The sequence below is a fragment of the Pipistrellus hanaki genome (genome assembly GCF_964339955.1).
Source record: "Pipistrellus hanaki genome assembly, chromosome: 2".
Lineage (NCBI taxonomy): Eukaryota > Metazoa > Chordata > Mammalia > Chiroptera > Vespertilionidae > Pipistrellus > Pipistrellus hanaki.
In genome coordinates, this window is record NC_140504.1 from 148,540,127 (window position 1) to 148,557,590 (window position 17,464).

General features: G+C 39.2%; 1 protein-coding gene across 2 annotated transcripts in view; it reads left to right on the forward strand.

The window, feature by feature from the left end:
- SLC44A5 (solute carrier family 44 member 5) overlaps positions 1-17,464 on the forward strand; it is a 311,252-nt gene that overhangs the window by 27,022 nt on the left and 266,766 nt on the right. The gene's annotated exons all lie outside the window — the stretch shown is intronic.

Consider the following 17,464-nt stretch of genomic DNA (forward strand, 5'->3'; position numbering starts at 1 on the left):
CCCGGGACCTTTCAGTCCGCAGACCGGCGCTCTATCCACTGAGCCAAACCGGTCCCGGCTTCTAAAATAGTTGTGACAACAGTTCCTATTTTATTACATTTCTAGCCTTATTTGTATTGATGCCTTTTAATCTCAAACTCTAGTATTTTAGCTTTAAAGAAGCTCCTGCACCTTTTTGATGACATCCTGGATGTTGATGGCATTGTTCAGGGTAAATATATTCTTACAGTTCCATGTGGCCCAATGTACTTATAATTGCTTAATTTAGCACATGGTAGCTGTTGAGGTACCCTTTTGTCAGTGAATCTTACCATACAAGTTCAGTTCAGATATCTTGTGTTGCACTATACAACTCAGCAAAACAAATGATCACAATTTAAACATACACTCTCTCTATTAAGTAGAAAATTTTAACAACTGTGGAGTTAAAAAACTACTTTTTAAATAATTACTTATGATCTAGGCTAAGTGTCTTGCTAGCTCATAGGAAATGTTTTATATCTTGGCCCATCATCCTGAAAATATGTATTTGTAAATGAATGGCTTACATACCATTAACTACTCGGTAATACATTCACCAAATCAATACAAATGTAGTGAATAGTCAATAATATAATTCATTTATTATTTAATGATTGTTCTCAAGGCAATAAATACAATATTATGAAAAGCTATTTTCCCTCCCTACATTGCATGCTCTATTATTGCATGATTGAACTAAAGTGTTAAAGTCTGAACTCATTATATTTCATACTTACAAATAATAATGTATGTGGCTGAAAGCATTTAGTGATTCAATACAATGTGTTGAGGTAATTTAATCTTATGCTGCATTGCAGCAATGTATGACTTGGAGTTAAGAAGATTGCTTAACTATTAAAAATGTGGAGGTTATATAAATTAGGTAGTTTTAGGAAAAATGATTTTTGGAGTTTTTACTTGTGTAAACTTAAATGAGTATTTTTAAAAAGAAATTTTTATTGTTCATATTATTACAGTTGTTCCTCTTTTTTCTCCTCATAGCTCGCCTCCACTTGGTTCCCACCCCCGTCCTCATCTATAGTCTCTTCCTGCACCCCCATATTCTTTTCCCCCAAAGATTGTCAGTCCACTCCCTTTCTATGCCCCTGATTCTACTATATTCACCAATTTATTCTGTTCATCAGATTTTTTTATTCACTTGATTTTTAAATTCATTTGTTGATAGATACATATTTGTTGTTCATAATTTTTATCATTACCTCTTCTTCTTCTTCCTCTTCTTAAAGAAAACCTTTCATGATTTAATATAATACTGGTTTGGCAGTGATTAAATCCTTTAGCTTTTTCTTATCAATGAAGCTCTTTATCTGACGTTCAATTCTTGAATGATAGCTTTGCTGGGCAGAGTAATCTTGGTTGTAGGTTCTTGCTATTCATCACTTTGAATATTTCTTGCCACTCCCTTCTGGACTGCATAGTTTCTGGTAAGAAATCAGCTGACAATCGAATGGGTACTCCTTGTAGATAACTGTTTTCCTCTTGCTGCTTTTAATATTCTCTCTTTGTCTTTTGCCCTTGGCATTTTAATTATGATGTGTCTTGGTGTGGTCCTCTTTGGATTCCTTTTGTTTGGGGTTCTGTGCGTTTCCTGGACTCCTAAGTCTATTTCTTTCACCAGATGGGGCAAGTTTTTTGTCATTATTTCTTCAAATAGGTTTTCAATATCTTGCTCTCTCTCTTCTACTGGCACCCCTATAATTCTGATGTTGGTTCGCTTGAAGTTGTCCTAGAGGCTCCTTACACTATTTTCATATTTTTGGATTCTTTTTGGTTTTTGCTTTTCTGGTTTAGTGATTTTTGCTTTTTTGTATTTCAAATCTTTGACTTGATTCTTGTGATCCTCTACTTTGCTATTGGATCTCTGTCTATTATTTTTTATTTCAGTCAGTCTATGCTTAATTTCTAGTTGGTCCTTTTTCATATCCTTGAGGGCTCACTAAATTTATTGGCAGTTTCTAAAAAATTGTTGAAAACCTTATAACTGTGGTTTTGAATTCTATATCCAGTAGTTTGCTTTTCTCCATTCTCACCATTTGTGACCTGTTTCTTTGTCTCCATATTTTGGCTGCTTTCCTGTGTTGATGTTGAGTAGCTTTGTGTGCTAGGTGTCCTATAGGGCCCAATGGCTCAGCCTCCCCTATTACCTGAGGTGGACACTATTGGTGCACACCTTTGTGGGCTGTGTGCACAGTCTTGTTGTAGTTAAGTCTTCATTGTTGTTGGTATCACTGGGAGGAATTGACCTCCAGACCAATTGGCTGTGAGGATCAGCTGTGTTTATGATGGGAGAACTTCTGTGCTGGGGACACCTTTATTGGAAAGAATTGCTTCAGTGGGGCTTTGGTGCTCACTGTCTGCCCCTTAAGTATGTCCCTTATGGATTTGAGGAGCTGTAATCTGGATGGCCCCAGTTTGACCACTGGGTCTTGGCTCTCCAAGGAGGTGCAAATTTAGCCTCTGCCTGAGGCCACCCAAGCAAGAGCTATGGAGAGATCTGCAGCCTGACCTGGACTCCTGGGGAGGCTATGCCTATGGTGGGCCCTTGGGTCCCTGAAGCTCCACCCAAGTCAGTCAGAGTGGGGAAGTAAGACTACAGTGTTAACCAGAAACTGAACTAAGTTGCGAGCCCCTCACTCCCCTCATTTTTTTTTTTTTTTGAACGTCTTTTCCACTCGAAGGAAAATGTTCCTTGCTTCAAATCTCAAATAATTATGTTTTTAAACATTCTATCAATTGACTATCAGAGTCCTATCTTTTTCAGAATTCTCAGTTTATTCAGTTCCCTTTCTCCTGGGACACAGAATGCCTGGGTCCAGGCCGTCATAGCTCCTCTCCAGGGCCTTTCCAAAGCTGTCTTTGGAAAGACTAAGACTTACTTTCATTCTCCCCTAAGCAGCACAGTCTGTTTCTTAGATCATATGTTTTCTTGTTGGCTTACATCCTTCATCTAACTTCCTAAGGAAGGGTTCACAGGAGGTAAATGAATGAGATCTTGTAAACTAGAAATGTCTTTATTCTACTTTCATGCTTTACTGACCTAAACATTTGGCTGGAAATAGAATTCTTGATTGAGAATCACTTGCTTTCAGAACTTTAGAGACATCACTTCATTGTTGTCTGGCACTTTGTTTGCAAATAAAAAGTCTGATGTCAGATTAATTTTAATCTATTTGTTGATTACCTGTTTTTTTTTTCTTCTTCTTCTTTTTTTTTTTTTTTTCTCTCTCTCTCTCTCTGGAATTTTTTAGGATCTTTAAAAAAAATTGTGTTTTATTTAAACAATGTATGTATGTATTTAGTTTTAGCTGGAAGATATTCTTATATTATTTCTTTGATCATGTTCAGTATTCCCTTCTTTCTCTAAAATTTATTAGGGATTATTTAATATTCAGGACTTATCCGCTTTCTTTATTTATTCCATATAGTCTGTTTCTTTATCCTACTGTTCTATGTCCTAAGAGATTTCCCTGGTTTTATTTTCCAATACATCTCTTGAAATATATATATATATATTTCTTGTTTACTAGCATTTTTTCCTCATAATATCTTTTCTGTTTACGGATTCAAAGTTTTCTGGAATCCCTATGAATAATATTTTGAGGTTTTAAAAGTTCTCTAAATCACCTGGATTATGATTTTTCCTGTGGCATCATTTTTTTCTGCTAATTCACCTGTATCTTTCTTTTATAATATTTCAGGCTTTACTCAAATGTCTGGTGATTTTGCTGGGCTGTTCATATGGATGAAACTGGGGGCTCGTTGTACACAATATGCTTCCTGAGTGGTATCCTTGCTTTTTGGTTTGTAGCTGAGACACTGGCCCTTAATCTTAGGAACCTCTAACTACCAGGATGAGGAATGCTTTAATCAGTACTTTTTCTTGGTATGACCAGCGAAGATAGCTCAGATTTCTTTATGCAGCATTACAAATCTGGCCTCAGGCAGCCTTAGTTCCTGGGAAGAGAGAGGTATTTGTACATCTGTTGATTTTTCCATAAACCAAGGGTCAGTAAACATTTTATGTAAAGACATTACATTCCTGAGAGAGGACAAAATCAAGTAAAGCAAGCATGAGTAATATAAATGCACCATAAATACATAAAATTGTAGTGATGTGTTGATATGATGGAGGTTGGAGATAAATGATTCATATAATTAGGAGTTTGGATATGATGTGGGAAACAAATGAGAGCCATTAAAGCTCTCTGAGAAGGAAATTTAAAAACCTCTTTAAAGAAGAATGTTGTTATTTAGGATGTTTAATTTTTGTAAGGAAAAGATTGAATGGACGTGAGGAAGAGCCTAATGAAGGTTGGTGGTGATTGGGAATCTATGGGGTCATTTGAGAAAGATGGAGGAGAAAGCTGAAATATAGAGAATGGGAAAGCAAAAACAAAACAAAACAAAAAAAAATTCAAAGGAAGAGGTCAAGCTCTTAGGAATCTCTCAAAGTAGGAAAAATAGTAGGAAGAAGAAAAAGGGAAAGGTCTATATCTGGACCAGTTAGAATTGAGAAGATAATCTGGAAATTTTGTTGACAAGAACTCTGCTTCATCTTCTAAACTCTCACCATTTTTGTCTTCCAGAGGAGTTGGTGAGGAATTATATAAACCTACTAGTAGCCCGGTGCATGAAATTCATGCATGGAGCGGGGGTTCCTGCAGCCCAGCCTGCAACCTCTCCAATAGGGGACATCCCTCTTGCAATCTGGGATTGCTGGCTCCTAACCACTCACCTTCTTGGTTGCCTGATCACCCCTAACTGCCCCTGCCTGCTTGTCTGATTACTCCTAACCCCTCTGCCTGACTGCCTGATTGCCCCTAACCTCTCTGCCTGCCTGCCTGATTGTCCCCATCTTCCCTCCTTTGCCAGCCTGATCTCACTTCCAAATGCTCTCCCCTGCCAGCCTGGTTGCCTCCAACTGCCCTCCCCTGCTGGCCTGATCTCGCCCCCAATGACCCTACCCTGCCAGCCTAATCTTGCCCCCAACTGCCCTTTCCTGCCAGCCTGATTACCCCTAACTGACCTTCCCTGCAGGCCTGATATCATCCTAAACAGCCCTCCTCTGCCGGCCAATTTGGTTCTAATAGGTCAGTTTCTATGCTAGTCAGTGTCACAAACTCCACCTCAATGGATAGAGCGTCAGCTTGCAGACTCAAAGGTCTCAGGTTGGATTCTGGTCAAGGACATGTACCTTTGTTTCAGGCACATCCCCAGTGCGCGGTGTGCAGGAGTCAGCTGATTGATGTTTCTAACTATCCCTCTCTCTTCTTCTCTGTAAAAAATCAATATTTTTTAAAAATTCTGCCTCCTTGGCAGTCTTTGGCTTCTCACAGTTCACCCAGATTTGATTTTGATGGGTCAGGGTTTCTATGCCAGTCAGCATCAAAAGCTCTGCCTCCTAGGCACCATTGGCTCCTCACAGTTCACCCAGATTTGGTTCTGATTGGTCAGTTTCTATGCCAGACAGTGTCTCTGGGCCTACCAACAGAACCTGATCAGAAAGATGGGCTGATCAGCAGCCCCTGTGGAGGCCTGGAGAGAAATGGTCACAGGGCTGCTGGCCAGGTGCAGAGGGAAAGAGAGAGGCAAGTGCTAATCAACAGCTGCCACACAGGCTATGAATCAGACTCTGCTTCTCTCTTCAGGCCTCTCTCTGGGCATGATTCACAGCCCTCTCAGCAGTTAGTGCTGGGTCACCGTGCCTGCAGCTGCAGCAGTCAGTGCTGGGTCACCATGGCAACCCAGCACTGACTGCAGGACTGACTTCCAGTTAGTTGAGCCTTCGGTTGTGACAGACCCAGGGTTTTTATATATTAGGATTGAAGGTTAAGTTTTGTGTTTGTTTTGAAAACAAAAAAATTGTTTTTGGTACCAGTCCTCTGAAGGGGTTTTACTAGGAATGATTTTTAAAAAATAGAAAGTAATACATTCTTCATTGATAATAAAGTCTTGAGCTTAAGTGAAAAGACTCCGAGAGCCTTCAAATTGTACATGAGTTTCTATTTAAACTGATTTACTGCTGTAGTCATAACCATTATTTTGAAGGCTTCCTCTATGGAGAAAAATAATAAAATGGAATCTATTGCTTTCTCACAATGTCCATTTCTTAGGCACCAGTCCATAAATTGGTGTTGTTAGAGTGGAAGGATACTGTGTCTAGCTACACATATTTAACTGTATGCTAAAAAGATTGCTCATTACTGCAGCTACAGGGTAGCCGTAGCTACACATTAATAAGTTATGAGCTACTGTTTCAGAGAAATTGCTCTACCAATAATAATTAGCCTTTGTTTCTTTTTCTTCTACGTTGGACATCTGCATGGAAAAAAAAGTAATTCAACAAACAACCATCTCAGAGAAGTGGGAAAGCCTAAATCATCTCGTAACTGGCCTTTATCTCTCTTCCCCAACCTTATTAAGCAGCATTTTGAATTATTCTAGCATATTAGTTGCTCTTTCAGACCACAAATCTTGAGCACTTGTTTTATTTCACACATCCCTGCAAGGTCACCTCCCACTGTTTTTTTTTCTGTTAGCAACCAGTACATGTGTTATCACACTTGTAGTTTTTCACATTTTTACCTATGAGTAATTGTCTCTGAAGGTTCTTTTCTGCCTACCCTCCCCACCCCTCCTTTTTTTTTTTTTTTGTCATCTGACAACATGGGAGGAGGCTAACTTTTAGGAATTCTATTTTCTTAGGATTTTGCAATGAGCAATTTCTCAAAAGCCCCCAGATCCTTTAATAAACTTCCCTCACCCCACCCCAATCTCATCTATTCTTTTAACAAATATATAATTGCTTCTAATGTACAGTAATGTAATTAAAATATTGTTGCTTGGTTACTGTTTGATATTTCTGCTTAGAATGCAAAAGGTTCTAATGCCAGAGTGGGAAGTATATTATCTAGAGAACTTCTGAGACTGTCATGTATAGGGTGGCATGCTATATGGGATGGCATGCTGTAGGGGGTGGCATGCTATATGGGGTGGCATGCTGTAGGGGGTTGCATGCTGTAGGGGGTGGCATGCTATATGGGGTGGCATGCTGTAGGGGGTTGCATGTTGTAGGGGTGGCATGCTGTAGGGGGTGGCATGCTGTAGGGGTGGCATGCTGTAGGGGGTTGCATGTTGTAGGGGTGGCATGCTGTAGGGGGTGGCATGCTATATGGAGTGGCATCTGTATGGGGCGGAGCTGCTCTTAAGAAGGTAACACCTTTTCTGTTCCACATTTAACTTTGGAAAAAAGTGCAACATCCTGAAGAAACCAAGGATACCTTAGTACTTGCGGAAGTTTTATACTCTGAACTCATCCTCTTCCAGGATTCTGTAATCCAGTGTTTCCCAAAGTGTGGTACGCATACCCCCCAAGGGTACGGGAAGAGTCTGGTGGAGGTACGCGTTGCACCTGAGTTTGGTGGGGATATGCACTGCACTGTGCTTTGCTGCACCCAATTCTACATTCTCATGAGTATGAGGGATACTCAGTTTTACGAAAATTATAGAAGGGGTACACATATGTCAAAAGTTTGGGAAACACTGCAATCATTAGGCTAAGTAGCTCAAAAGAGACCAGGTATATTGAGTTTCCCACCTTCGCATTCAGTCAACATTCCACTCTAGAACTTGTCCAGTGAAAATAAGTAGAGAGGTAGCAACATAATGTAGTACTACAAGTGTGGCTCTGGAGTCAGACACTGAAATCTAGATTTTCTGTGTACAATTACATGATTTTAGATAAGGTATTTCACCTCCTTTTGTGTTAATCCTTTCAGCAGTAAACTAGGGGTATTAATAAAACCTATACTATAGGATTTGGTGATATTAAGTGAGAGACCTGGAATAACTTAAATATTAAATAAATATAAGCTGTTGTTATTTGTTACTTTCAGAACAAAATAGACTATTTCTTTTTTTTAAAAAAATTTATCTTTATTGTTGAAAATATTACAGATGTCCCCTCTTTTTTTCACCATTGACCCCCTCCACCCTATACCTGCCCCTCCCAAGCCTTCACCACACTACTGCCCTTGGGCTCTGCATATATGTATATAAGTTCCCCTGTTAATCTCTTCCCACCCGCTCCCTCACCCCAGCCTTCCCTCTTTGATTAGTCAGTCTGTTTCATGCTTCTGTGTCTCTGGTTCTAATTTGTTCATTATTTCATTTTGTTCATTAGATTCCATATATGAGTAAGATTATGTGATACTTATCTTTCTCTGACTGGATTATTTCAGTTAGCATAATGATCAAGAGGGACTATTTCTTTAAGTTTATGCTAAAATCTTTTATTGGCTGTAGTCAAAGAAATGTATCATCAGTCCAGCTTTTTTAAATGAAATCTTTTCCTTCTGCTTTCTGCATTACATCAAACTAACTTTGTAACACAATTTACACATCATTCACATGTATATACATGTTTGAGTTATATTTTTAAAAATCTAGCTGTATTTTCACAAAGGCTTTATTAAAAAGGTTGTTTGCTAGAGATGATAAAAGTACTTACCTTTTAGCAGCATGATTTATTTTTACACTGGTATTGCAAGTTTGGGCCAGTGTTATTTTGGGTGACTGCTTAAAATTACCATGAGAAAAAACAACACATATTCTGCTTTCAACTGCAGCTGGAATTCACTTTTTTTTCTTTTTTTTTTCTTTTCTATAAACTCAGTCTTAGACATTGGGGAAAAAAAAGGCATTTTAATTGATATTTTGATTCTATCAAAATGATTTCTGAATCTCATAGAATTGTAGTTGTTACAAGTAGACTGAAGGTGACTATCACGCACGTTTTAGTTATAACTAGTGCTGGGATAACTCCGGCCCCTTTTAATTTTGTATGAGCTGGTGCTCTAATCATCAGGCACTGAGTCTTAATAGCTTCTGGTTCTGTGGCATTCTGTTTTTCCCCCAGTACTCACAGGCCCCAGACACTGATTTCAGAAGTGCCTCATTACTGCACAATGTTCCTGGTTCATTGTCATGAACAGATAGCCTGAAGGGGAAGATATGCTATTTAAAGACAGCGATGTTTTATTTATTTATTTTTATACACTTGAATAATGCATCACTGTGAAGAATAGTGCCTTCAATAATAAGTTTTGGAAGCCAAATTGAATTCCACAAAATTTCAAAAGTTTGTGTCTCAAATGCTACTGTACTACTTACAAAGCTCTATCCATACCAGGTAGGGAAAGCACCTGATATCTATTTAGTTGCTGTCTAGTGCCAAGCATTTAGAATAAGTTATATTATTGAATCCTCATAATAGTTTCTGGAGGTAGGAATTATTAACCTAATTTTATAGAAGAGGGAACTGAGAGTCAAAGAGGGAATATTATTTACAAAATTGTTAACTGCACAGCAAAGGCTTGAACCTGGACCTGACACCAAAGACTGTCCACCTTTCCACTCTACTGCCTGCAATGAAGGAGAAAGAAATGTAATATGTAGTGAAAATGGTAATGGCTGTGACCATCTGGAAGGATAGTTGTGCCAAGTTCTAATATGAAAAATGCTGGCAAACATTAACATGAAGTTGAACGCCTTAACAGAATGATCCTACTCCTATAGAATACTGTGATGCAAGTTTTTGTTCTGAGTTTTGTTTCCATACCTTAGGGTACAGTATTGCTCATAATTATTGCTGTTGTAACTTTGTACACTATTGGCGATTTTGTGAGGGTAGGTGAATTTTCCTATTTAGCAAGAGCTTGATTGTTCTCTCTAGACTTCCCTTAATCTCCTGCTGAGATCTTGTTAAACATTTTGAGGATGAACTAATCAGTGTTTTGCATCCTTTCAATAATGTAAATGCTTCCCCACCCCAGCATAATTTAATGTGAGACTATTCAGATGGAAATAGATGAAAAGACTCTCTCACCAGCCATGATCTGGGAAAATAGGCTGGCTTAGTGATGCTGATGGGTAGGCAATCTCATTAAGCTTTAACCCACATGTGTCAAACACACGGCCCGCGGGCCAAATCCAGCCCGCCAGGCCTTGCAATATGGCCCGCACCGCGCTGTCATCACTGCACTCCGCTGTCAGTTTATGACATTGTCAGTTTATGACTGTTCAGTAAACCATTCGGCCCGCGATTTAGGCTGGATTTTAGATTTTGGCCCCTTCTCTGATTGAGTTCGACACCCCTACTTTAACCAAAGGTACAGACTTCAGGTAAACATTTGCAATGGGCAACAATTTATAAATCATAAGTAATCATTCATTCTCTCATTCTCAAATTTGAAATTCCTTCTGGGGGTTATTATGAGAGGAAGGTGATCCGTTTGATCCATTCACAAAATGCCTAAGCTTTGGTAGTGCTTGTTGATGCTTGAAAATAACCCCAGTGGATCACTTGCGCATACAATTAGAATGTTTAATTTGAAACTAATTCTCCCCAAAGGAGAAATAGGCCTAATTTTCCTGTAGAGGCTATCAGTGCTGCTTCTTTGAGTTTAGTGTTAGTAGATTATGGTACTTTTCATGTTGTTCCTGCGTCAAGATAGTATAATAGATCAGCATATTACAACTTGTAACAAGGAGCCAGCGTGTATTTGGATAGTGTTCTTATGTATGAGGTGAAAATATATTTTGATATCTTTGATGGCAAGAATATTTTAGTATACTTTCACACCATTTAAATATGTACAGACAAGGGTAATCAGTCTTTTTTTTAATTCTATATGCATCAGGGTATGGATTTTTAAATTTCAGCAGTATAATTAAGATTTTTGCTTTATGTTCAGTATTATTCATCTGAATATTTTTCAATCAAACTTTTCAAAGACAGTTTTTATGATTTGGTTTGAAACAATTGGAAATCATATGGTGTTTGTGTGATTTTCAGATAACTGTATGAAAACTGAAACAGTCAAATGCTTCAATATATATATAGTGTAATGGAGCAGTTATGTTATTTCCAGTTATTATATGGTTTAGGAGATGAGTTCACATGTGTATAACCATTTTTCTATGTTTCATACCAAATGACTCTGGATTTTCTAGAGACTTAAATTGTTTTTCAGACCCATATATAAAACCATACTCTAAATAATTTGCTTAAGTCACACACACACACACACACACACACACACACACACACACACGGTTTAATTATTCTTAACCAATCCTTTGGCTATCATTTAAAATATTTTATAAAAATAATTTTTCTAAACAGTATAAAGATGGTATCTGAACCAGGATATCATAGTAGAAAACTTCATTCAAGGTAAGATTTTGGACTTCAGAGGAGGTAGAACAGATAAACTACTTCTTTTACAGAATGGTTTCTGAATAAAGCCCCTTGTTATTCAGGTGTGCCATGTTTGTCCATTTAAAATATACTCATCTAGCCTGACTGGTGTGGCTCAGTGGTTGAGCATCAAACTATGAACCAACAGTTCGATTCCTGGTCAGGGCACATGCCCGGATTGCCAGCTTGATCCCCAATAGGGATGTGCAGGAGACATCCAGTTAATGATTCTCTCTCATTATTGATGTTTCTATCTCTATCTCCCTCTTCCTTCCTCTCTGAAATCAATAAAAAAATTTTTTTTTAAAGGATTAAAAAATATTCATCTATACTAATCATCATCATCTACAATAGTATTTTTCTTCAATGTTAATGAGTTGGTAAGGCAACTGGTCCTAAACTATTAACCTCAACAACTGACTTATTTTACATCTCTGACAAAAACTATTCCTGAGATTATACTTCCCTGAGATTTTACTTTGAAACTCTATTTTCATCCAAAATGTTTTCATTGTCTTACCAAAACAAAGGTTCCTTTATTTGCATACTTTATGAAATGTTATTGTATAAAATTATACTGTGCTAAAGTTTATTATCATTATGATATTAAGCTATAGGTAATCTACATTTTAAATTCCACAAAACCTAATTATTGTCTATCAAAGAGAAAAATACAACAAACAAGTGTCAATAGTTGAAAGGGACCAAAACTAAAGTTTCAAAACAAAATTGATAAAATATAATATACTATAGGCCAGTGCATGAAATTTGTGCACAGGGTTATGTGTGTCCCTCAGCCCAGACTGCACCATCTCCAATCTGGAACTCCTTGAGAGATGTCCAACTGCCTGTGTAGGCCTGATCCCAGTGGAATTGGGATCAGGCATCCCTCTCACATACCAGGACTGCTGGCTCCCAACTGCTCACCTGCCTGCCTTCCTATCTGATTGCCACTAACTACTTCTGCCTGCCAGACTGATCCCCTAGCCTCTCCCTTGCCAGCCTGATCAATGAATAACTGCATAACTATCCCCTGCTGGCCTGATTGCTCCTAGCTGCCCTCCCCTACTGGCCTGGTCACCTCTAACTGCCCTCTCCTGCTGGCCTGGTTGCCCTTCACTGTCTACCCCTGCATACCTGGTCATCCTCAACTGCCCTCCCCTGCTGACTCAGTAACCCCTAAGTGCCCTTCCTTGCCAGCCTTGTTACCTCTAATTGTGCTCCCCCAAAGGCCTGATTTCCCCCCCCCCCCAAACTCCCCTCCCCTGCAGGCCTTGTCACTCCCAATTGCCCTTCCATGTAGACCTGGTCCCCCCTGCAACTGCCCTCCCTTGAAGGCCTGGTCGCTCTCAACTGCCCTCTTCTGCAGGCCTGGTTGCTCCTAACTGCCCTTCCCTGCTGGCCCAGTCACCCCTAACTGCCCTCTCTTGCAGGCCTGATTGTTGGATTGATGGTCAATTTGCATATTGCCTCTTTATTATATAGGATAATTTTGTGGTTCTAAACTTTGTTCTAGTTATCAAGATATTGATTAATCCTCAATATGTGAAAAACTCAATAGTTCATAGGAAAATACTGTGAAGTTTTCCAAATATACTTATCCCATCTAATAAAAGGGTAATATGCAAATTGACCATCACTCCAACACACAAGATGGCCACCCCCATGTGGACACAAGATGGCCACCACAAGATGGCCAGCAGGGGAGGGCAATTGGGAGGGACCAGGCCTGCAAGGGAGGGCACTTGGGGACAATCAGGCCTGCAGGGGAGCAGTTAGGCATTGATCACTCTGGCAGGGGAGTGATTAGGGGGCAATCAGGCTGGCAGGCAGGTGAGCTGTTGGGAGCCAGGAGTCCTGGATTGTGAGAGGGATGTTCAACTACCAGTTTATGCCTGATCTCTGTGGGCATAAACTGGCAGTTGAACATCCCCCAAGGGTCCCAAATTGGAGAGGATGCAGGATGGGTTGAGAGACACACCCCTCCAGTGCATGAATTTTATGCACCAGGCCTCTAGTAGACAAATAAAAATGAGTGATATTACTCATCTGGTAGATAAATAAACTGTGAGAGTACACAAATCTTGACTTTGCAGGAAATACAGATAAAGGAGAACTTTCATGAAAGTTAGAAAGGCAAAAACTACAAATTATTCTAGCCATTACTTTAAAATTCTCTCTTCTAAAAATAAGCCCAAAATAATGCAAAATAGTAATATTATTTTTGGGCTTATTTCTAGAAAAAGTAAAAATAAGAATTTAAAAACATTTTTCATAGAGGGAGATGATGGGGGAGGGGCAAAGAAGAAAGAAAATATGAATAAAAATTGGAAATAGTTTCATATGACTGTAAGGAAAGTATTTATCAAAATTTTATTGAAAGATCCTAAAGTTGTTTGTTATAATGAAAGGTATTACATTAATTTTGCTCTTGAGAAGTAACTCATAGCTCTAAGTAAAATTTTCTCATTTCCCCTATTCCAATGCAAATTAGATTATAGCCATCACTTCATGGTAAATTATAAAAGTAATAAGCAATAAATTTAAAGTAGCCATAGTATGATAATAAATAACCTCAAACATTTTTGTTCACTGTGATTGTTGCAATGCTAACTCTTATTTTGCATATAGAAGAGAGAGGGTCCTCTAAAAGTTGGAGAGATTTTGTGATGTAATCACCTAAAATATTGGAATATTGAGCTCTACAGTATTGGATGTTATAGGTGCTAGAGATATGGCAATGAAAAATACCAGTCATGGTTTTCATATGTTTACATTAGCTTGGGAGAAGAAAGACAATTAAAAAAGGATACAAATGCATGTAAGTACATTTTGCATTAAATACAGTTGAGAAAAAATTAAGCAGGGTAAGGGCAATTTTTTTAGGGTAAGAGTAATTTGAACAAATTATTCTAGAGTAGTTTTATTGTAGTAAAATATTTCAATTCTTGCCTTGTGTATTGTCAAGAAATTTATTACTAATAAATTGGTAGTATACAGATGCTCCATGTCTAATTACATATAATCAATTTCTCTACTTTTTCCCATATTACAAAGAGCAGATTATGATTATAGTAAATTTGGATCATGCAGAGAAAATATTTTAGATAAAAGTAATCCATGGAAATAAAAACTGACATCTAGTTTGCTTTCAGAAATCACAAATAAATATATAGCCAAGTGTTGAATTAGCCCATGGACAGATGTGTGGGAGTCTTGTAGCAAAATAGTTTTAATCAGAGGTCATTTTTAACCTTGATTTTTACACCAGGTGTAGCTAAGGATTAAATGATGTACTTAATTGATTAAGTACATTATTTATAATCAATCTGGTTTTGGTTTTGGTCACTGAAAGCATAAGTGAAAATGTAACTAAATTAGAAATGAATATGATGTAATAGGTGATTCATAGTAGGTGAAAAATAAACACTTAAATTATTTTTAATTACAGTTGACATGCAATATTATATTAGTTTCAGTTGTACAACCCAATGATTAGACATTATACAACTTACTAAGTGATCATCCTGGTAAATCTTGTACACATCTGACACCATGCATAGTTATTACAATGTTATTGACTATATTTCCTAGGATGAACTGTACATCCCCATGACTATTCTGTAACTACCAATTTGTACTGAATTTGTACTGCTTGTATTTTTTTTTAGAGATTTTAAGAAAGTCTGAAGCATGAACTCAATAAATATTTTCTGAGGGTTTAGCCTGTTTTAAGTGAGCAGAAACTGAGGTTACTTCCATTTCTGGAGACATTTATTGAATTTTGGGTCATAGGAAGGTCGGGGATCAAATTCACTATAGATAGAACTTCATTGGGACAATAGAAACAGCCAAAATTAAAAAAAAGTATATTTTTGTATAACTTTCTCTTTCAAGATATGATTCACATATCACACCATTTACCCATTTCAAATATTTAATTCAGTTTTTAGTATATTCACATGATTGTGCAACCATCATTAAAATCTAATTTTACAACATTTCCCCCATTAAAGAAGCCCCAATTCTACTGACAATCACGCCCCATTCTTCCAAACTCCCCAAAGCCTAGACAATCACTTACTTAGATTATATTTCTATAGTTTTCTATAGTTACATTTCACTCACTTTATGGACAATATTCCATTTTGTTTACCATTTACCGATTGATGGGCATTTGGGTTATTTTCACTTTTTATCTATTTTTGCTACTATGAATAACTAGAGGCCTGGTACACGAAATTTATGCACGGGGTCAGGGGTGATCCCTAAGCCTGGCCTGCACCCTCTCCAATCTGGGACCCTTCAGGGGTGTCCGACTGTTGGTTTAGTCCCACACGTTTAACAGATGACAGCTCCATTGTTGTTTCTTTCTTTTCCTACTTAAACCCATTGAAATTAGTAGGTATTCAAAGTGTGTATACATTTTGGGGGGACACCTGTATATCTCTAGTCAGCAGTGAAAGGAACCAATGGCGGATTTGGAACCCCCAGATAGGGAACCTCACTCATTCCCCGCATGTCTCCCCCCTCGCTTTCCACCTTCGTGGGCAGTGGGAGAATCAACGTTTTCGCTCATTCACTCGGATGAGCATGTCCTGTCACCCGCTGCCAGGCAGGAGCATGCTAGGCCCCGAGCGAGTGAGGCTCAGTCAGTGCAGCCTTCGCTCAGCACCCGGAATGCACATTCCTCCTCTTCAGTTGCCTCAATTCGTCCGCTGTTTCACTGAGAGGACAGACCTCCTCGCCTCCTCTGGTTTCCCGACCTCAAATGCTGACTGAAGGCAGCTCAGTAAGAGCCGCCCTGCACCCACCAGGTGTGTCTGTCTGCACCTGCTCCCGCCTCAGCACCTGCTTTAGCCTCATGGAGGTGATCTCCTCACCGCACGGGCCTCCTCGGGAGCAGGATGTCACCACTCCGCCCTCTCACTGTCATCTCACAGCCGCCCACCCTGAGCACCAGACACACTCCAAAGGATGTGAGCATGCCGGAGGGGACGTGTGCACAATCATGTGGGGAACCTAGGCATGCCAGGGTTGACGGAAGTGTGATGGAGGGGCAGGAGGACTGTTGCGTGCATGCGTGGGTGACAGTGTGCTGGGCGAAGTTCACGTGCAAGTCTCGGGGAGAGAATGCCCGCATCAGAGGCCTGCGCCTGCACAGATCCACAAACCCAGGCAGCACGGCCAGGAGGACATCAGTCTGGCCCACCACCATGGCTGTCCCTGTGATTGCACACCTTCTGGGCCAGGAGGTGGGACTGGCGCAGCTGCTTCCTTCTCCACGCTGATGGCCCATAGGTACTGCTTTAGCTCAGCCCACAGTTCTCTGCTTGGCCACTTAAGCCGCTGCTGCCATGTGGGGAAGGAGTACAGGCCACCCTCTGCTGGGCCCTGCTCCTCCCCCCCCACCCCCCCTGTACTGAAGCTGCAAGTCTCCACCCATTGGGCTGGGCCTGTGGCAGAGGGTCCTCTCTGCCACAGCCCTGCCCCCATCCCTGATGCTGCGAGTCCCTGCCCACCCGCACCTGCTGTGCTTGCAGCCCGCTGATTGGTCATCACTGTGATAGTGTCCTGACCAATTTCCATATTACCCTATTATTAGTATAGATGTTTTGTAATAATGAATAACGTGTGTACACTCTTTTGGTGGACATATATTTTCATCTTGAGGAGGTATATAGATCTTGCAGTGGAATGCTAGGTCATATAGTAATTCTACATTTACTTTTTTGAAGAACTGTCAAACTGTTTCCCAAGATGGCTACACCATATTATATTCCTCTTAGCCATATATGAGGGTTCCAATTTTTCCATATCTTCAATAACCGTTGTATTATCTTTTTCTTATTATAACTATTCCAGTGCTGTGCAGTGGTATTTCATTGTAGTTTTGATTTTCCTAATGACTAATGATGTTCAACATATTATCATGTGATTATTGGCTATATTTTCACATCTTTATTCATTTTGAAATTGGGCTGTTTGTCTTTTCATTTAGAGTTATAAATTTCTTTATATGTTCTGGATACAAGCCATTTATTAGATATATGATTTGCAAATATTTTCTCCCATTCTGGTTGTCTTTTTAATTTCTTGATTGCATCATTTGCAGCACAAAAATAATGATAAAATCCAATTTATCAAGTCTTTCTTTTTTCA